Raw genomic sequence first — 21458 nt, 5'->3', positions numbered from 1 at the left:
TTTAGATTGTTATGGCTTTAAACATCAAGTCTTTGCAGTTGGTCTCAGTGAATAAAATTCCCCAATTCCCCAATAAAATTAAACCAGAATTTAAAAATAGATTTGCACTATAATCCAAACAAATTCTGTAATTACCAACAAGCCTTTTAATTCTAGTGCTTTAAAGCACAGAAAAACATTAACTTTTAACAGTACTCATCCACTTGGAACAATTCAGTTTAAAAGGTTTCAATGACCAATTTAACTAACTGCAAAAGCATTTTGAATTTAGGGTTATAACACACATTGTAGACCTAAATCAGTACTTACGAGTATCTAAAATAGATACATTTTAATTAAATCAATTCACACATCAATGCGGTCTGTAGATGATTATAAGCATATATTTAAGTAGATCAATTGGGTTCCTATACAAAATGTGATGCACTTCTTAGATCCTTCACCATTGCACCAATCACACGCAGGATGTCCTAAGGAGTTTCCTGACATATCCGATACACAAATAGGAAAATAAAAGACAATGCCACAAATATGGTATAATCTATACTAATAAAGGCAAAATGTCTGTGTGTGTCTGTGTCTACCAAGAACACAATAACCGATTGGCGTAGAGACATGATTTATATCTCATCGGAAAGGTCTTGCATGGGGAGCGTCATGGGCATATTTTTTCAGGCATCTCCTGTTGTTGATGAGCTATATTAAAAAATGCTTTAATTAAGCCCCCAAAAAGATACTACTATTCTGCAACAAAGTAAACGGCAGAGATCCACACTCTTCTAGAGAGATACATATATACTAACAAAGAAGAAATATCTGTCTGTGTGTCTGTCTAACCAACATGATTTATACCTCATCAAAAAGGTCTTGCATGGGGGAGTGTCATGGGCATATATTTTTCGGGGATCACCTATTGTGACCTAAACAAGCTCATCACACATGTATGAACTCCAACAAGGAGTCCTCCCAACACGAGTCCTCCCACCAAGGAGTCCTCCCGACCAGGAGTTTTCCCAAAAGGATGTAAACAAGGGATGCTAACGAGTTCAATGGCACAGTTTCTTAATCTTAAGAGATAAAGATGCCTAAGAAGCGAAGATCAAGCCTTTCAAGGACAAATAAATATGCCAGACGAAAGAGAGAAGGTTGATTAAATGAAACTGGTTGCAAGTGTACCTGTAATAATAATAATCCTTGCATTTGATATAGTACTTTTCACGTCTTCTAGACATCTCAAAGTGCTTCCAGAATATGCTGTAAAGTGAATTGACTGTAGATTTGTGGGTGAAACACGGCAGCCAATTGCGCACAGCAGTGTCCCACAAACAGTCGTGGATTGAAAATGACCAATTTGTTATTTTTATTTTTTGGAGGGATTATTATTGGACGTGTGGAGTAAGGAAACTTGCCCAAGTTTCTGTAACGGGTACAGCTAGTACAGTATAACTGTGATAACCAGAAAACACAGCATATACGATTCTGCCAAAGCAATTTTCTAGAAAGAGCATAATAACAACATTCTATATGATTAGAATGCATGGATTTTCAGCATATAGAAAGTAGTCAATAAGTTAACTGATATCAGCATCTAAGGAAATCTTCTGAGGGAATTCCAAGAGACATTGGGTCAATTTTTGATTCCTGGTATTGATTTGACCCCTGAATAATTTTTTAGTAGCAAGTTTTAAGAATTAAACATTACAAACTTTTAATAAAACACAGCATAAAACAGATGCAATTGTTCATTTTAAGTTAATTATTTATCAAACAAAACAATAGGCAGCAAAGCCGAATGAATATTTATCATGTGACGCCTTTCTCCCAATGTGAAAGGCACCCTATGAATGTCATTTTGTTGTTGTTGTCGTCAAGTTAACATGAGTTCAAGTGAAAATCCAGAAAAAACTGAACCCTTTGCATAGGACTATTAATTATCCATCTTTGGTTGAATTTCCCTACTATCTGTTCCCAATACTATGTGCTCATCTGTGGACAAATCTCTCCAGGGATGTTTCGAAACCTATTTTTCCATCAAATGCTATTGCAAAGAATTATGGGAGCACTCACAGCATTTTCCTCATTTACAATATATGATGGTTCTCTGCCACAGTGTACGTATAATCTAGTTTGGATATATTTGTACTTTAATAATTGTACGTTAGAATAATAATGTGATGGGGAAGAAAAGAAAGACTATGCATGGAAAGTGTATATATGTTATAAAAATAAAAGGTATAACTAATGGTCCATTAATGGTTCAAGGCTAAGTATCCTTGCTGCACCTGTATTCTTCACACACATCTTAAGAACTTGGTTATATGATCAAACAACTGCCTCAAAGGTTGGGAGGAGCTGGAGGCTTGCTGATACGAGCTGTGCATATTAAAAAGGCTCACACAGATGTTAAGATTTGGCAGGGTTAAACGAAGACAGCATTCTGCTCATTGTTCACAAGCGCTCTGTACGTTCTATCTATAGTGAGTTAATCTCACTGAACTTTGTATACACCATTATTTCATTATTGTAAAAATAATGAACACCCATTGTCAAGTCTTACACATGGAAGAATGATCAATTAATCCACTGGCACCTGTGCAACTGTAGCTGAATAAAAAAGGAAACGAAAAGGGGAGGGGAAAGAATTGCAAGTATGCAAACTGAAAAGTTCATTTTTAATTTGAAAAAAGTTACAAGTTGAAAAATTCTCATTTCTAAACCATAAAAATATTAAACAACAACAAATTACTTTTAGATGTTTCTAATAGCTATGTCGATTACTATTTGGGTCATTTATTTTCTAACCTGTTTCCTCTCAGATTAATTTCAGCTTTGTTTTTCCTTACTTTATACGTCTTTAAAATCAATACTATTCTAATTTAATCAAAATTAATCTACTGAATTTCCCAGCTTTTCAGTGTGTTGATCAGACTGGATGAGTATGCCAATTTATAAACAGACTAACAAATCTCCTGGTAAATGGTTTGCACACAGACTTTTACAAGAAGGTGATCACTCAATTGGCTGAAAGTGTTTCAAAAAATGACTAGCAGCAGTTACATCTGAAATTAAGTAGATCATTTTTATGCCTTTTTTTGCTATAAATGAAAAGAACATTGAAACCACTTTAATCGTATGAATATCCAGCTATGTAGTCGAATTTATAAAGGCGATTCACCATTTTATTCCAATGGAATGAAATCAGAACACAACTCTTATGGCTCAGCTAGAAAGTAGCATCCTACAACTGTAAGTTTGCCTCCCTGGAAGGGAAGAGCAATAGCTCCGTAGGAATAATTTTATTTCAGTAAAACTTTTTTTAAAAACTTGTTGTACCACTAATAATAGGAAAGCGTCAAAAGGTCCCAAACACCATTTTAAATGAGAAAAATATTCAACTGATTTAAAATTCTAATTGCTTTATACAATATTTTAACTCCTGTTCTGGACGTAAATCAATCGAGCAATTTACAATTCCTACTGCATCAACAGGAAGATAGGATTTGTATTTAACCTATTGTCAATTAAATATTTGGTACACTTACATTGTTAGTGATCATGCTGTATTTATAGTTAATTATGGTTCGACCACTTACTGAATTCACTATTTGCAAGCCGTGGAAGTGGATAAAGCACCCAAATTCAACTGAGTTGACCAATCGCACACGGGGGGGAAAAACAGTTCAGAATACTACGATTAGCTTTAGAATCCCGTAGAAATAATTGGTATTTCTTTCTCCCCAATCACTATTTATAGTAATACAGTACTTTCATTTGAAATAGCACCTTTCATATCAGGATACACTGTAAAGTGTAATGACTGTATTTTGTAGGCAACGGAAAGATTGGTCATTCACTACTTAGTAGCCTAACTCAAAAGTGTGTACACATAAATGCTGGATTAAATCATCAGCTATTATTATGAATAGTTTTTTTGACCAAGAAACCAGAAGAATGCCAGTGCCCTTGGCAAAGCAAGGCCAGGAAGAACCCGGAACCTCAGGGAGGGAGAAACATAAAGAGTAAAAATAGTCATCAAGGGCGTCATTAATCCTTTCAATCTAAGTGCTATGAATCACAATAAATGCACCACTTGTTAAAAAACCAGCGGTCTCCGTTATAAAATGGTTGAGTTGGTAACACTTAACTTTGCTCAAGTATATTTACATCATATCAAAAAGTAAGCGTGCACTCACTCACATGGCACTGGCCCTTCTAAAAATAGACATGGTTGACTGATGAAATGAGAATAAGGCGTCCAGAAGAGGAATCCCACCCAAACAATTAACCTATTTTCTCTTTCAGATGCTGGTTGCTCGGCTGCGCATTTCCAGCAGTATGTGTGTGTTTTTTTTATTTCGGAACTTCAGCAGTCACTGTTCTTTTTTTCTCTCTCTCTCTCCCTCTTTTTCCTAACCCCCCCCCCCCACCACCCCGAATATATACATTACAGTAGCGACTGTCGGGGCCCAATCGTTTAATTTCCGGAACTTCTAATCGATCGCAATGGCGAAAATACGCCAAGTGAGTGACTCGACATTTTGCAACCGCTGTACCTTAATGAGTACGAGCGGTTCGTGTATAAAAGTACGAGTGGTCCGCGCTTTTCTTTTAGGTTTTAGGGGTTGGGAGGAGAGAGAGAGAGGAAAAAAAAACTACGCATTAGTCAACCCATCCCTCCCCTCTGTCGTTTCACTTGCAACCTTAACTTCGCATGATGCCTGTGAGAAAAATAAATACAGCCCTACACCGCCCTCCCCCTCCCCCCACCCCCTCACACACACACGGCTGTCAAAAGAGTGTCAGTTTATTGCACGTGTTTTTCCTTTCCTCCCCGCGTTGTAAAGTGATGTTTGCTGAACGCTGCTCTTGTGGGCCAACAGCTGAGTAACTGTGCGGGGTGTATTATTATCGTTATTATTATTATTATTGTTGTTGTTATTATTTTGGGGGGTTTATTTGCTCTCTCCTTCCTGCCTCGCGTTGTTTGCTTTCGGGTTAAGATAACGGCGACGACTCCACCGACCCCACCGACCGGACAGGACAGGACAGGACGGCTTCGGTGGGTCAGGTCGAGCTTCTCTTTAAAAACCATTTCGTTTCCCTCTCCGACTTCTACCTAACGGCGAGGAGGGAGGAGGGAGGAGAACTCAATCCCCCCCCCCACCCACCCACCCACCCACTGCACCCTCCCAGAGGATGGATGGATGGAGAGAGAGAGAAAAAGAGGGAGAAGGGGGTGGGGTGTGTGTGTGTGTGGGGGGGGATGCCATCACCAGCTTCCCTCCCCTCCTCTCTATATAAAAAAATAATAATGAATATATTTATCGGGAGGGGCAGGTCAGCACCGAACGAGAGCTGAGGGAAATTGGCGGATGACAAGTTAATGAACTGGGGGGGGGGGGGGAGACGAGACGGGGGAAGGAGGGAGGGAGGGAGGGGTGGGGGGGCCTTTCGACCAAAGGAGGAGCAGCAGCAGCAACAACAACAAGAAGCCAACATGGCGGCCGGCGGGCGGGCGGCGGCGGCCAAACCCGCCCGCCAACTGCCAGCCAGGCCCGAGCTCAACGGCTCCGGCCTTCCCGGCGGGGGCCTCGCTTCACAACTCCCCCCCTCTCTCCCTCTCTCTCTCTCTCCTCCTCCTCCTCCTCCCTCAAAAAAAAACCACCGGCCAGGGGTGAGGGGAGAGGAGGAGGAGGAGGGGGTTGGGGGGGAGAGAGAGAGAGAGTGTGAGGGAGTGTGTGTGTACGTGTGTGAGGTAAACGGTTGCCTTGAGAGAGATGGAAATGATGCAGAGAGGGAGGGGAGGGGAAGGGGGGGGGAGGTAAATAAATAAAAGAGAGAGCGAGCGAGCGAGAGAGAGAGAGAATATGACGACTCACCGCGAGCTGGTGCCGGGTTCACGAGGAGAAGGCGCGGCTCGCGGCGCCGCCGGGCGGCATCTTTCTTTTGGGGGAGTTTGTGGCGTGAGGCCGCCGCCGGAGCATCATGGGTAAAACAGGGAGTCAGCCCCCCCCCACCACCACCACCACTCACACCCCACCCCCGAGCCTCTGCCACTCACTGCCTCTTTGACACTGCCCGCCCGGCTCTGCCTCCGCCACTGCCCACCTGCCTCGACCACTGCCTCCTCCCTCCCTCCCTCCCTGCCTCTGCCTCTGCCTCCTTCTGCCACTCACTGCCTCTCTTGCCACTCACTGCCTCCTCCCTCCCTGCCTGCCTCTGCCTCCTTCTGCCACTCACTGCCTCCTCCCTCCCTCCCTGCCTCTGCCTCCTTCTGCCACTCACTGCCTCCTCCCTCCCCCCCTGCCTCCTGCCTCCTTCTGCCACTCACTGCCTCTCTTGCCACTCACTGCCTCCTCCCTCCCTCCCTGCCTCTGCCTCCTTCTGCCACTCACTGCCTCCTCCCTCCCTCCCTGCCTCCTGCCTCCTTCTGCCACTCACTGCCTCTCTTGCCACTCACTGCCTCCTCCCTCCCTGCCTGCCTGCCTCCTGCCTCCTTCTGCCACTCACTGCCTCTCTTGCCACTCACTGCCTCCTCCCTCCCTCCCTCCCTGCCTCTGCCTCCTTCTGCCACTCACTGCCTCTCTTGCCACTCACTGCCTCCTCCCTCCCTCCCTGCCTCCTGCCTCCTTCTGCCACTCACTGCCTCTCTTGCCACTCACTGCTCCTCCCTCCCTCCCTGCCTCTGCCTCCTTCTGCCACTCACTGCCTCTCTTGCCACTCACTGCCTCCTCCCTCCCTGCCTGCCTCTGCCTCCTGCCTGCTTCTGCCACTCACTGCCTCCCTCTCTTTGACACTGCCTGCCTGTCTCTGCCACTCAACTGCCACCATCTACCTGTCTGACCACTGCCTCCTGCCTGCTTCTGCCACTCACTGCCTCTCTTGCCACTCACTGCCCCCCCTCCCTCTCTGCCTGCCTCTGCCTCCTTCTGCCACTCACTGCCTCTCTTGCCACTCACTGCCTCCTCCCTCCCTGCCTGCCTCTGCCTCCTGCCTGCTTCTGCCACTCACTGCCTCCCTCTCTTGCCACTCACTGCCTCTTTGACACTGCCTGCCTGTCTCTGCCACTCAACTGCCACCATCTACCTGTCTGGACCACTGCCTCCTGCCTGCTTCTGCCACTCACTGCCTCTCTTGCCACTCACTGCCTCTTTGACACTGCCTGCCTGCCTTTGCCACTCACTGCCTCCTCCCTGCATGCCTCTGCCACTGCCTGTTTCTGCCACTCACTGCCTGTCTGCCATTGCCTGTCTGCTCCCTACCTCTTCCACACCGCTTGCTTCTCTCTGCCTCTGCCACTCACTGCCACTGCATACCTGTGACGACCATTGCCTCCTGCCTGCCTTTGCCACTCACTGCTTCCTGGCTGCCTCCTGCCTGCTTTTGCCACTCATTGCCTCCTGTCTGCCTCTACCACTGCCTGCCTCCTTGCCACTGCCACCGGTCTGCCTGCCACTACCTGCCTCTTTGCACTGCCTGTTTGCTCCCTCCAGCAGCCGGGCATGCACTGCTAACCGGTCCCCTCCCACTGCAACTATCCCCACACCCCCCAGGGCACTACCCGTCAACCCTCACCTCCCATTTTATCCCCCTCCTCAATAATTCACCTATTTGCTTTCTCCCTCCCGATTATTACCCCCGGAAAGCGTTCCGCCATTCGATTTACTGCTCGGTAAACAGCAGTGTTTGGAGTAAGGAAACGTGCCTCAGGTTTTGCCCTACCCGGGAATCGAACCCAGGTCCTGTGACGCTCTTTGACGCTGTCTCCCCAATGTGATAAGGTGCTATATCAAATGCAAAGATTACTGCAGAGTTGCTGTCTTCTCTCCATCTTCAAATCGTCAGCCTTGTTTTCCTTTTGCGCTGAACCTTTACACTTTGTCTCTCCCCTCCCTTCCCCCACATGTTTTGTCCCTTCCCACTTTTGCTCCATGATTCTCATTCAGTCAGGCTTCTTTCTTTTTAAATATCAAGTCTGTGCTCCGATGAAAATGCTGTTGATGCTTATTGTTTGACTGCGATTTTTGGAAGCGAGCCCAGGGAGGAGTATTTTGTTTTCCTCAAGGGTGTTCAGGGTTCGGTCCAAATCTCATATCAATAGTTTGGGGAACATGCCATGGTTCCATTTTGTCCCATCTGTCTGCATTTCAACAAATAAATTAAGAGTAAAAGAAAAATGCAAGTCAGGAAATGAGACAATACAATTCAGCAATTTCTCTGGAGAAGATCAGTGCAGACAATTCAGATCCTCCCTGCCAGAAGAAACATTGTGGTTAGTAACTCAACACATCCAATAACATTGGGGTGGCCTGTTTATCTATTGTGCCAAATTTGATTGCCTCCCAAAGTGGAATGTTAACCCACCACTGAATGCCGTTTTAAGCTGTAAAAATCACATTTATCATGTCTTTTTCATTTAAATAAAATCTGATTTGTTTACTTCGACGACCAGCTCCAATGTGGTTTTCCTTGTGCTGTGAACAGATTTCAACACGTCTCACTTGAAATAGTTTTCTGTTCCCAAAGTAGGTTTTCTCATAGTTGTGATGACTTTCTGTAGATTACATGTGGCGAGCCAGATCAAAAGCACCATGCCACTGCTTTCCGAGAGAATCCCACACATAGAATTAAAAACTGAAACACAAAAAGTTTTTGCACTTTTGTGCAAAAGCTGAGGCTGTTAACAGTTGAACGCACTGGTAAACACTGCAGAAGGACTGGCAGAAAGTGATTAAAGTTTAGTTCAGTATTTTATGAATGATGATGATAGCTGAAAAACCAACCACTTTTAGTTGAAAAAAATCTGCTTGTGTTTAATTAATCGCTGCTGGCTCTGCCTCTGAGGAGGGTTACTCCATGTGCTGCTGATACGTTTAGCATACTTTAGGATCTAATGTGTACCATTTGCTAATGCTACGGAACAATTCACATTATAAGCATTCTTTGAAACGTTCATTAGCATGAGTGAACAGTGGTTTTTACTCCAAATTTGCATTGTAAATGAGATTTCCTATTATACGACTACACTGTGCAAGTGTAGTACATGGAACATCACCCCCAAGGGTCACCAGCTGGACCAATAGAAAGGTGTGGCCGGTTTAGCTATAAAACCACTAACATGAAGTTTCTAGCCCCGGCCTTTGCCTCTGTTTGTTTACCTGACATCACTGTGGGTGGGGGGTGCTTGAAGCAGTACAGCGCAATGGACCCGCACTGCGACAGCCCTCCCCCCATCCACCCCCCCATCCCAAATGGGCCAAACAGTTTTTGTTAAAGAAGAAATTAATAAGTGTTTGCAACAGTCTAATATGTGTTATTTCCTCATGTTTAGCTTTTATCAATAAAGTAAAAAAAATGTAAGTTGGCAGTAAAACGTACCTCAATAGCACCAATCAAGCCCATGCAATTTTCTGCAAAATTTGTCAAATTTTCCCGCAATTTCCCGCAAAGTTTTCAACCGCCCACCATCCCTCACACCCCTCCTTCCCCCACCCCCCCCCACCCACCCCACACACAATTTTTGACAAATATTTGAGCACTTTTCTATTGGCCCAGGTCACCAGCTTCAATTTGCCTATGAGCTGATGTGAACCATGTTCACATAACAAGCATAACATAAGCACTAAGTTGAAATGTTTTCTTTGCTCAAATTCAACCAATATATATTGGTTGGTGCGACTTAATAGAATATAAATGCATGACGATTCTTGGGGAACTTAAAAATATATACCCTTCTTAGGAAGGGACAATTTTTCACGTCTCCGAAAACAGCGCTTTGAAATAACAATCAAATTGGACTGAGTTATCAGCTTTACCCTTGTATTCACTGACATACACCACTGCATCAAAAGATTGAAAGAGATGTTACACCTTGGGAAGTGATTGCTGTCATGATGGATGGGGAAGATGACAGTGATGGGTTAGAACTGCCAGTAGCTAGATAGACTGAAAATGAAAGAAACTTACTGTAAGTTCCTTTGGATTTTTAGAAGTTAGAATCATTACAAAAATGGTGTTTGCCAGTTAATGTACCTGAAGCTTGAAGAGTGCAAAGTAGGATCGATGGAATAGGTTCTGACAATAAAGCATACAAGATTGTGTTGCATAAGACTTCACCCTGAATGGTTCCTTACTACTGCTAAAGCATCCCACAAATTGACCGCCCTTCGAAGACACTGCAATAAGCCAGGAATAATTAAGATGGGATATAATGGAGGTGAATATCTGACTATGTTCAGTCATGCAAAAATGGTTTGTAATTTAGAGCTGAGAACCAACATTGAGAAAGTTTACCAAAACCATTATAAGCCCCTTGGAGAGTCTGGCTCACTGAAATCTAGAGGATGTCTATATATAGATCAATACAGAAGCTCCTTGATAAATGATAGTTGTTAAGAATAATGTAGCAGCTCATGCTTTGGAGTTGAAGAATAAAACATTATACAGTAAGGAAATTAGAGAAGAGAGCTGTACAGAAGTAAGAAGAGATGGCAGGAAGCAGATAAGAGAACTTCACAGGTTAGCCTCGTCACAAGCTCTGTAATTCACACTGTAATTGTATTGGTTCACACATTCTGTGCCTTGCTCACTGTGTATTCACATTAGTGTTCCAATTGTCACAAGAAACTGGATCACCTGATGTGTGTGGTAAGGATACTTCAGCTGCGTGCATCTTAAATCTACAAGTTAGTGCAAATCCTGGAGCTGACAAAATGCTCCCCTGCTGATGAATCACCTAATTGTGTGGGTCTCTGGAAGTAGTAGAGAAGAATCAAAGTGTTCTTTAATATAATTTTTCTACGGAATTTAGACTGCCTCTGTATTGTAAGTTCAGTGAAAATACTATAGTGTGCTGAATGACCTAGAGTAATTGACAGGACAGTATAAATGGTTATGAAAAGTTTATTCACTTTTCAGTTCTTCGTGTACTTACTTCAAGCATTGCGTGCTAAGCCTTGAACACAATTTAGTAAGAGACAGGTTATTTTGTGAGGGCGATGTAAATTGGTGCTCTTTCTTCTTAAACTGGGTTGATTATTTCCAGACTGGTGTACAGCTACTGCCTGAATGATTTGAGCAGGTTCTGCTTCTGTGACTAGTTTTAAAGCGTTTTGGTTGTATTAAGTTCAAATTTGATTTGGACTAAATAATGCCCGAGTGGTTGATGTTGGAATTTATCCCTACAAATTGTGATGGAATATTTTTGCCTTCAATTTTGTCATCTGATTAACTCTTAATACCTCCAGCATAAGCATTAGCCTTGGTCGCGGTGCATAATCTGAAGAAGGACTAAATACCCCCATGTTATTTGCCACCGCAAACGTTTAATCCCTGCCAGATTAAATTGCCCCAATTGCTAAAAAGTTATAATAATAATAATAAATAATAATCCTTGCATTTGATATAGCACCTTATCATGTTTTCTAGACGTCTCAAAGCGCTTCACAGAATATACTGTAAAGTGAATTGACTGAATATTTTGTGGACGAAACGCGGCAGCCAATTGCGCACAGCAGCGTCCCACAAACAGTCGTGGATTGAAGTGACCAAATTTTTTAATTTTTTTAATTTATTTTTTCTTGAGGGATTATTATCAGCTTGTTTAATAAATAGAAAATTCGCCATCTGTAATTTCTGATTGAGGCTAGCTTTCAAAAGTTTCTGATTTACTGTCTTTGGTATAAATTAAATACAAGAAGAAAATATAAATGAAATGGTTGAGCTGAGCAAAGATTCAAGTCACACAGTGGATTGTTATTATATTATTATTATTGGTATTTTGCAACTTTTGAGTTATCAGGAAACTCAATGCGTGAAGTCTTCGAAGGAAGTCCAAAATGTTTTCTATTATTCACTTGCAATACAGTATATACAAAGCCTATATTTGTCTCCACCAGTCAATTAAGAAAACAACACACAACATTGCATTGAGTTACAACATATTGTATTAGCTGCATTGGACCATATCATGTAATGTATGCATTTTGCCTGCCCATTCTATCATGCCTGGAAGTCTACTGTTCAACTCCAACACTTTCAAATTGTGGGGCTTTTAATATATCAGTTATAAGAATAGTTTGTCAAGGTGTGTGTTTCGAGGCAGAAATACCTCTCTGGGTTTAGATGACATTGATAAATTGCTTGTTTGTTCGCAGGTTTTTTGTTGTTGGGAGGACAAATCCTTCAATTCTTGTTCAACTTGTAACAAACTCAAAGCCTTCTGTTTTCCTATATATAGCCATATTTCTTCTGATAAATATGATATTGTTGTTGCAAAATGTTTGTATTGTTTAAAAGTTATATCTAAATTAAATTTGTGTGGGGAAGGGGGAGAATGTATGAAATGTATGTAAAGGTGGAACAAGAGGTCTGGTCTGATAGATCGGCTTGAAACAGTAGAGGTGTATTTTCTTGCTTTTGAGAAATAGAGGAATACTCTTATAACAATAATAATAATAATAATCCTTGCATTTGATATAGTGCCTTATCATGTCTTCAAGATGTCTCAAAGCACTTCATAGGATATACAGTACTGTAAAGTGGATTGATTGTATTTTGTGGGTGAAACCGGGGAGCCAGTTTTTTTCCAGGATGCAGCAATCTCCCACAAATAGCCACGGAGTTAATGACCATTTTTTTTATTTGGGGTATTTGAGGAAAAACATGCATCAGATACTTTCATTTTATGTCACTTTGAAGTTTCTAGAATTGGGAATGAAAAANCAGGACATAATAGCTTACACTAATGTGCAATTATCACATTCTGTTTGCATATGCACCAGATGCAGTACTTGCACTGAGTTGATCTGCACGCGTATTGTTGCGGTGCACAATACTGCAACAGGAGCACCGTGAATGACTACCTTTGCACTTTTTTTAAAAAATGCGTTAATTAAGAGTATTGGTCGCCCCTTTGCCCACCTTGTGCAATTTTCCCTTTCAGTTCTGTGTTGCTGAATCTGTTAAATAAACCTGTGGTGTCCAGGGTTGGCAAGTTTACAACTGTCAATAGGTGTGCAGTGGTGTTGAACCACAGAAACAATGAAGCAGAAGACACCGTTCCATGCTGATGTATTGGCCCAACTATGTATTCTTAACCTGACAGACAAGGAATGTCATAGGACATTTTGGTTGTCAACACAAACAATTCTTGACCTCTGTCAGGAGTTGATGGCTGATATATTGATATATTCTGCAGTGACCACAACCTTACCAGCAGCAGTGAAGGTAACAGCTGCTCTCATCTTTACGCTTCCAGCACATTCAGGCTTCCATAGGTGTCAGTGCTTTGCATAAGTCAGATGACAGGTGCTTTGCTTAGGATGGCAGATTGCTTTACTGACACAAGGGAACAACAAAAGGTAACCGGCACTTCCATATCATGATCAGACTTCACATTTGCTCTTGGAGTTTCCTATCATTTCTTTATGTTTTTCTTGACCATTTTTCTTGACCATTTTCTTTCTTCCTGACGGGTATATCAATGGAATGCTATGGCATTTTTGCTAGCTGAATAATCTCAAACAGCAACTTCTCAATATTCAAAAGAGAAATGCGTGAGCAAAGTCCTTTAAAGATTTTCACCATTACTTCTAACATTGATCTTAATGCAACTCACAGAGTGGCGTTTACGTTTGCTGAAAATGAAGGTACCAGTTGTACAAAAGCAAAGCCAACCAAACAAAAGATATGTAACATAAGGCTAAGCTAAACAGGAATGTCAAGTAATAGCTAGTAAATAAGCCTAAACAAAAATAATAGTACCCAATTGTAGAGCTCACTAGAGCAAGTGGACAGTAGGATCATCTGGCACCTTCTTCCCTGCCTGTAGTGTTTCGTCTGCTCCTGGTTCCTGCTGAGATGCATGTAATGGACTTCATTATAAAACAATGCTTCAGTTCCTTAATTAATGCAGCAGAACACAACAATTTGTCTCTTGCCACAATCTCAACATTGTTGTTTCCTTTACATTAACCAACAAAGCAGTGCTAATCCCAAAGTACAGTGTCTGCTTTCCTGGAACCTATTCCAAATAATTTTCTGCCTCAGTAGTAAGTTATGCTCAAAAATGTATTAGGTATAAATGGTTTCTCACGTGTGCTTTCAAGTACATTGGGCACAAGAAAAACCTGAGGTAGCAGAAACACAAGCGCCAGTATCTCCATTTTGACTGATCTGACACAGAACGATCCCTTTGCAGTTTTGTTTGCTGCTGTGGTTGTTCTAACCCACTGACTCTTTTGATCCTTTCTACATCATTGAGCTTAACTCCATTTTTATCAAAAGATATCAGTAACACAGTGCGGATTTCTGGCTTCTACAGAGAGCAGCTGTTTTACTGTCAAACTATAATCACTTCAGTCTCAGTAGGAGTCCTCAGCATCTAAGTAAAATTTCCATTTGTAGTGTCATCTATTTAAGAACCTTTTCATTTAATTAACCCTTCGATCACTTTTGCTAAAATAGTATTCAGGGTTGTCGCAAATCTGTTTGGTGATCCTTTGTTAATGTTCTTACAAATTTTGACATTATGATTTTGACAGGTTGCAAATTAATATGCTCCACGTCTGAACTTCCTTTTGAAAAAAACCTTTTAATATGCCCCCATAGCTGATCATTAATGACATTTAACAAGGCAAGTTAAATTGGTCTTTTCCAACTTTTCACAAGGGTTTCTAAGTCGAGGGGTAGGAATGCTCCCGATACTGAAAGATAATCCACAACTGTTTTCTCCTAATATCCCACTACTCTTCACACACATCGTCAATTTTGTAATGCTTCACAAAGAGAGGAATGCTCTCCCTGTGGTGAACAATAACTCCTGTCTGCACTGTTGACGTTTGACTTCTTCGGGGTGTCTTGGGCCATCTTTGGTTGTATTGAGGCTCAAATAACTTGTATGCAAAGGAATATTTACATTTTTTGCAACAGAAGGCAACACTGATGAAATCCACCATCATAACATGTTTACAGTGTACAAAAAACTATTTTGTAATTTTATTAAATTCAACTGTATAACAATTATTTTACAGTAAACGCACAGGGTATCAAGAAACTCACACCACTATGAGAACTGAGAGTTGTGATAATGGGTATCACCCTCCAGTTTAAAACTTTTAGTTTCAGAATGTAAAAAAAAATGAATAATACATCTTGCATAGCCTGTGCTATCGACCAGACATATGAATTTCCTTTTTGTGTGAAATGCACACTTTATTTATTACGTTTTCTAGGCAGGCAGAGTTTGAACAATACCTCAGAGATCAAAACAGCTGTAGTATGTACTCAAGCTCAACAGGAGAATTCATGTAAAAAAAANTCCAGCAAAAAGAGAAAAAAACTGCTTCTTATAAGAGAATTTACTTTATTGAAAGCCCAGAAGGCATATTTTGTAACTAAGTTTTATATTCAAACATCACAGCTACTCTTTCCAGATAAGTAGTAGCACTCACAGGCCAAATCCACTGAAAATCTTGCTTGAAGCAAAACACAAAATATTGTGCAACATTTCAAGGAACTAGGTAAAGAAAGAAATATACGGTTTAAGTCTCTCCAATGTCTCAGTGTATACTGCTGAGCCATACATACAATTTACAAAATGTAATTTTTTATACAGCGCCTTTCACATCGGGTGGATCAGGGAGGGTGGAGGTCAAGGAGCGTGCCATACCAGCAAATAATAATAATAATAATCCTTGCATTTCATATAGTGTTTTTTCACATCTTCTAGACGTCTCAAAGCGCGTCACAGAATATACTGTAAAGTGAATTGACTGCAAAACGTGGCAGCTAATTGCACACAGCAGTGTCCCACAAACAGTCATGGACTGAAGTGACCAACTTTATTATTTTTTTGAAGGATTATTATCAGGTGTGTGGAGTAAGGAAACTTGCCCAAGGTTTCACCCTGCTGGGAATCGAACCCAGGTCTCTCGCTTGTGAGGCGAGCGCTCTAACCACTGAGCTACAGGGCTCCAAATGCTTCCACCTCTATCTAAGCTTACTTGTTCAGTTTACTCATCTCATAGTTCCAAGTCAGTAGTGAATGAGTTGATCTTAGTTGGGGGTATTGTTGGAGGTGTTACTTTAATTGACTTCAATATCCCTGGGTTAGGGAAGTAAAACTATTTTGATTAAGAGATAGATGTGCACTTTGTTTCGGTGACTTGCATTGCTCACTGAAAGAAAGCTCAGAACTTTTAATCAAAATAACATGCTTATCTTTGTTCCTTTATAGATTTAAACGAGCAGCTTGTACTTTTTAAAAAAATATATTTGTGCGTTCTACATTTTACAGTTCTTCAAAGAACTATACGATGAATGAACCATTGCATTTAAGATTGTTAGAAAGTACATTTTTGCAATAATACTGCTGGAGTTCACTGCTCTGCTGAACATTTCTGAAATATGGCTAACTTTATCATTTTGACAGATGTCCCATCTGTAACTTAATTATGGTCAACTGAATGATAATATCTAGATGCTCAATCAGGAGACCGAAGCCAAGAATGAAATTTTTAAATGAAACGCAATGATAATATTTGCAGAGTTCCTTCACAGTTCAACATTCCTCCACACACAACGTAGATAGGTTGGAGATTGCTGGTAAATGATGTACGAAGCTTAAATCATCTGCAACAAACAGGTGGCTTGGTGCCATGTTGCCTTTATGTATTGATTCACCCACAGGCTGTCATGGAGCATTAGACCACAGATTCTTTCCTATGTTCCTCTAAATGGCGATTCTGTAAACACGAGAAGAGGAAAATATTAAAGGGTGAAATAAATTGGCAGTACAGTATAGAGGTTAGAGCCAAGTGAATGAGCAAACGCCATCTCAGGCCGAAGAGGTTGAATGACCTCTTGGTTTTCCCAATCAAATTCTGAAGTTGAAGTTCACATCAAATCTGATCCTTGCTAATCAGTGAATCAAAATGTAGAAATATTTTCTGCCTCTTTTGACAGTGACCAGCCTGTGGCACAATTTCTTGACAGCTTTCTTGAGAAAGGCATAGTCTCACACATTAGAGGTCATTCACTCCACGACTGTTTGTGGGACACTGCTGGGGGCAATTTGTTGTCCCGTCTTGCCCACAAATACACAGTCCATCCACTTTACAATGCATTCTGTGAGACGCTTTGAGACGTCTCAACGAGGTGATGAGGCGCTATATCCACCGCAAGAAATATTAGTATTATTCCAGCAGGCGCAAGCACCATCGCCAAAGGCAACTTCAACTGTGTTGCTTTTTGGTAACGCTTCAGGTCATTTTATTTATTTATGTGTTTTTTTTTTAAAAAGCGATTGTTGGCTACGGTTCAGCACCACACCGACAAAATCTTTGCACCGAGACGTGGCTCACCTGAGAAAATCTTTGGTGCAAGTGCAAAGGACTAAAAACCAAAGTGAGTGACAACTTGCCCAGTTGGCGGCGCTCTCAATAGTTGGGATCTGGTCCTTTTTTTGCAGCATTGACTCTGTACATTTCAGCTGAGCGATAACACAACAGCCAACAGGTGACGCTAATTGCATGGAACAGATCTGTGGCAATTGAACAAAAAAAAGAGAAAACTGAATTACCCAGTGATAACAATTCTGATCCACAATCTTGCTCTACCTCCCACAGATATGAGCAGCGTGTTATTGAATTTCTAAACGAATTATCCAGGGGTTAAATCTCTCCTTTCTGCGGATAACATGTAAAGGTAATAAAGCAAAGCCTACTGTTTCCAGTATTTCCCGGGTGGAACGAAATCATTTCTAATATGAACTCAGCAAATCCATTATGCAACTGAGTGGGTTACTCTCAGCTGTTAAGTTTACAAAAGTAATAACGTAAGTTTGTGTTTTTTTTGTGAAAAAAAGAACCACTTATTAACACAGCCAATATAGCTAACATGCAGTTAAGCATAACACATCATTGTTTCACTTACTAGCCATTTTTCAATTGAGTTTGGCACGTTTTTCTCTGCAGATTATTTGCGTTTCTTCGCCTTTTTAAAAAAAAAATGAAACAGAAAGCACCTTTGTTCAATCAAGTCACAGCCACACAGAAGTTTGCAAAGTGTTTCACTGACACTGTCATAGTTTAGTCTCCTGAGGTACGTGCATTTTCATTGATAACATTCCTGCTGTATCTATTTATTTATTCTCTTGTTATGAAAGGATTGCGGTGGAGTCCGATAGCAACTTTTAGTGGCGTTACTGTAAACGTGTTAAAAGTACCACCGTAATCTTATGGTAACGATGCGCTTCTAAATTTGGAACAGGATCAGCCAAGCTGTGACTACGAAAAACAATACTGATATTTGTGTGCAGTGTTGGGAGTGTTGTGTAGCAGACACCATCGTTTTAATGTGCTGACTCTCAGTATTTGTTTATTTCAAGCCCACAATCGTTATCGCTCACTGATTTTTACGGTCCTCATTCACAGCAGTAAAATGTAAACCATTTTTCTAAGCACTGATCAAGTCATGCTGAAAACAACACTGTTAGTATATTGGCCACTCTGGTTTACAAGGAGTCTGATACATGGACACAATTGCACTGTTAAGTGGAGTAGCTTAAACCTGGACAAACCAAAGGATTCTTATAATAATCTGACGAGAACAGCAACACACTGACAACACTGCAAGTGAGGACTTGTGCCAGGAATCTGGCTCCATTGTATATTCATTCCTTTTATCATGTTCGCATACATTGTAAGTGGGTTTGACTGCTTGTTATTGACAGAAATAAACAGCGGGACACATTTCACTGGAAGTTGAAATCTAAGCAGAAAATGATGCCCAATTATTGTGTTTTAATGCAAAACGCACAGTCAATTCACCGGCATTTTATATTTAGCAGCACATTTTGGAAATGTAAAATACGTATTTTGTTGAATGGACAATTAAATGGGAATGGATTCAAGCATCTACAAATTGTTTTTTTTTCTGTCTCTATTATTATTTACAGCATTTCTTTCAGATGTAAGCATAAATCCTTGTTGAAGTAGATACTGTATTTCAGGACAAACTACTGTAGTTGTATTTTTTATCAGTTACTGGACTGTGTTATCTGGTTAGTCTTCTGTGGATAACAAAACTGGAAATGCACAAAGGTCACTCGACATCTGAAAGAGAAGACAGATGGATGATTTGGGAGTGGAACAAGTAGCCTGGAAGATTAAGAAGGTCAAAGGAGGATCAGATGGAGAAAATGAAGACATTAAGAAGTTAACATTTTATCCACTAACTTTTTTTTTTGTTGGTCAGACGAATGTTTGACACATTTGGTAACCTATCGCCATGCTTAAGAGTATCCAAAACCGACTGAGAATTCTACTTATGCATACCATATAGGCATCGAAATTCCCATTTGTCTGGGATGGACTATATACCCTGTTTGAAGGATGCACCCTGCTTACCCCTATTTCAGAAGGTTGGCAAGATCCCAGACTATATGTTGGGAGTACTGATGCAGTTCCACCAGCTACAGTCACTTACCTTGCCATTGTGAACACTTCTGACAAGCTTCTTGCTACTTGTCCAGTTAGGATCACCCAATCCATTGGGACTTTGGCTTGTAGGATTAACAGTGGGAAGAATCCCTGCCTTTTAATTTGTTGACCACAGATGACATGGCAGTGGAAGATTGTTGGTTCAAATTCATAATGGCTCCATTCAGCCCTTTCGCCCTTGAGGTTGTCTTTTTTTAAAAAAAATGATGATGGTTGACAAGCTTCGGAGGGCAAGACTTATTCTCAGCTCTTACCAGCTAAAGCTGCTCAAACTGAAAATAGTATTGTCTACACACAAACCTAACTACTGGGCAATGCGCAGGTGTTGGGGCGATGTTAAAGGGTTGCAGAAAATGATTCCATCCCTCTCTCCTGATGACACTGACTTATTGCTGGGGTATGGTTTTGCAGGTTCCTGCCTGACTTCCAGGAGCGTGACCAAATGGGCAGATGTGAACCCAGAGTTGGGATATCAGTAAACTGTTTCACATGGGGAGAAGTGGGCGAGAAGTGTGTGTGTGTGTGGGGTTGGGGGGAGATGGTGTGGGAACATCACAACCGCACCTGAACCTGTCTGCAGCCTGGCCACACATGTGCATGTTTCCATCAAAGGTCTTTGCTGAGATCGTCAATCGTACTGTCAGCAGATAAGGCTTCACAATTTGGCCTCTGTGCCCAAACTCAGCCAAGCATGGAAGGGCGATACTGGATGCAGGGATGCTGATCAATGATTAAGCAGAGGACCTAGAGGTTCTCTTGGTGAGAGATGGGTTTTTTTGTTTAAAAGAAAAAAACACATCAAAATTATTGACATAGAAGTAATAAAATGCACCAAGAGAGGTTGGCAGAGATTGAACGAGAGAGAGAGAGAGTGGAGCCAAGGAAAATCCATCAATGTTTGGTGGAACAGGAGAATCATGAGATTAACTTTGGTAACATGGGAAGGTAAAGGTGGACCATACAGGGTTGGAAGAGAATGTTCCAGGAATCAGTGAAGGACTGAAAAAAATAATAGTTGTGAAGTGCACTCGTAGTTTGGTCTTGATCAAGTGGACGATGGAAAAGGAGAGTAATGGCCCTTTTATTACCAGTGATTCTTTGCTCCCAAAAGTGCTGCACCACTAATGCACAGAGCTTTGGCAACTGGCACTAAATGTTATTAACAACAACAACAACAAGATTTAATTTATAGAGCGCCTTTCACGTCGGGAGGACGTCCCAAGGCGCTGGACAGTTGGGTCAGGACCCGAGCAGGGGGGAAATGGTCAGGGTGAGGGGAGGGAAGGGAGGGAGCGAGGAGGAGGTAGAGAGTCGAGAGGGGAGCTGAAGGCACGGTCAAAGAGAAAGGTCTTGAGACCGGCCTTGAAGGAGGAAAGGGAGGAGGCAAGGCAAAGGCACTGGGGATGGAGTTCCAGAGCCTAGGGGCTGAGAGGCTGAAGGCCCGGCCACTGATGGTAGGGCGGTTGGGGCAGGGGATGTGGAGCAGACCGGAGCCAGAGGAACGGAGGGTACGGGCAGGTAAGTAGGGGGATAGTAGGTCGGAGAGATAGGAGGGAGCGAGGCCATGAATGGCCTTGTAGGTGACGATGACAATCTTGAATTCGATCCTCTGGGGGATGGGGAGCCAGTGGAGGCGAGAGAGGGTGGGAGTGATGTGGTCGCGAAGCCTGGTGCGGTACAGTACACGAGCTGCAGAGTTCTGAATTACCTGCAACTTGTGGAGGGAGGTGCCATTTGTGGCGCGGATATGAGGAAGAAAGGACAGCTCAGGGTCGAACAGAACGCCGAGGTTCCTGACTGGCTTTGAGAGATGGAGAGTGCAGCCTTGGATGCTGATGCTGTCAGTGCCTTATTAAAGGGTTAGGCAATACCTAAGTGGCTTTGGCGTATCATTAGAAACGTTCAGTGCATTGCCCAATCCACTGTCCAATTCTCATTTGTCTGGGTTGGACTGCG

At 41.9% G+C, this 21458-nt stretch overlaps 1 protein-coding gene and 1 non-coding gene across 3 annotated transcripts in view; both read right to left on the bottom strand.

Annotated features, from left to right (window-relative positions):
• The window catches only part of znf280d (zinc finger protein 280D), a 36972-nt gene extending 30936 nt beyond the window's left edge, over nt 1-6036 (bottom strand). For both annotated transcript variants that reach the window (XM_007906528.2, XM_007906543.2), the window contains exon 1: nt 5880-6036. The gene's annotated coding sequence lies outside the window, so the exon portion shown is untranslated. The remainder of the gene's footprint in view (nt 1-5879) is intronic.
• Nucleotides 6037-15902: 9866 nt separating this feature from the next.
• On the bottom strand, nt 15903-15974 carry trnav-cac. The gene has a single exon. It is a non-coding gene; the product is annotated as a tRNA-Val (tRNA).
• Between the last annotated feature and the right edge of the window lie 5484 nt (nt 15975-21458).

This window comes from Callorhinchus milii, unplaced genomic scaffold (assembly GCF_018977255.1).
Source record: "Callorhinchus milii isolate IMCB2004 unplaced genomic scaffold, IMCB_Cmil_1.0 Scaffold26, whole genome shotgun sequence".
NCBI lineage: Eukaryota > Metazoa > Chordata > Chondrichthyes > Chimaeriformes > Callorhinchidae > Callorhinchus > Callorhinchus milii.
Note: the sequence above shows the minus strand (reverse complement) of the source record. Positions and strands in the feature narration are given on the sequence as shown.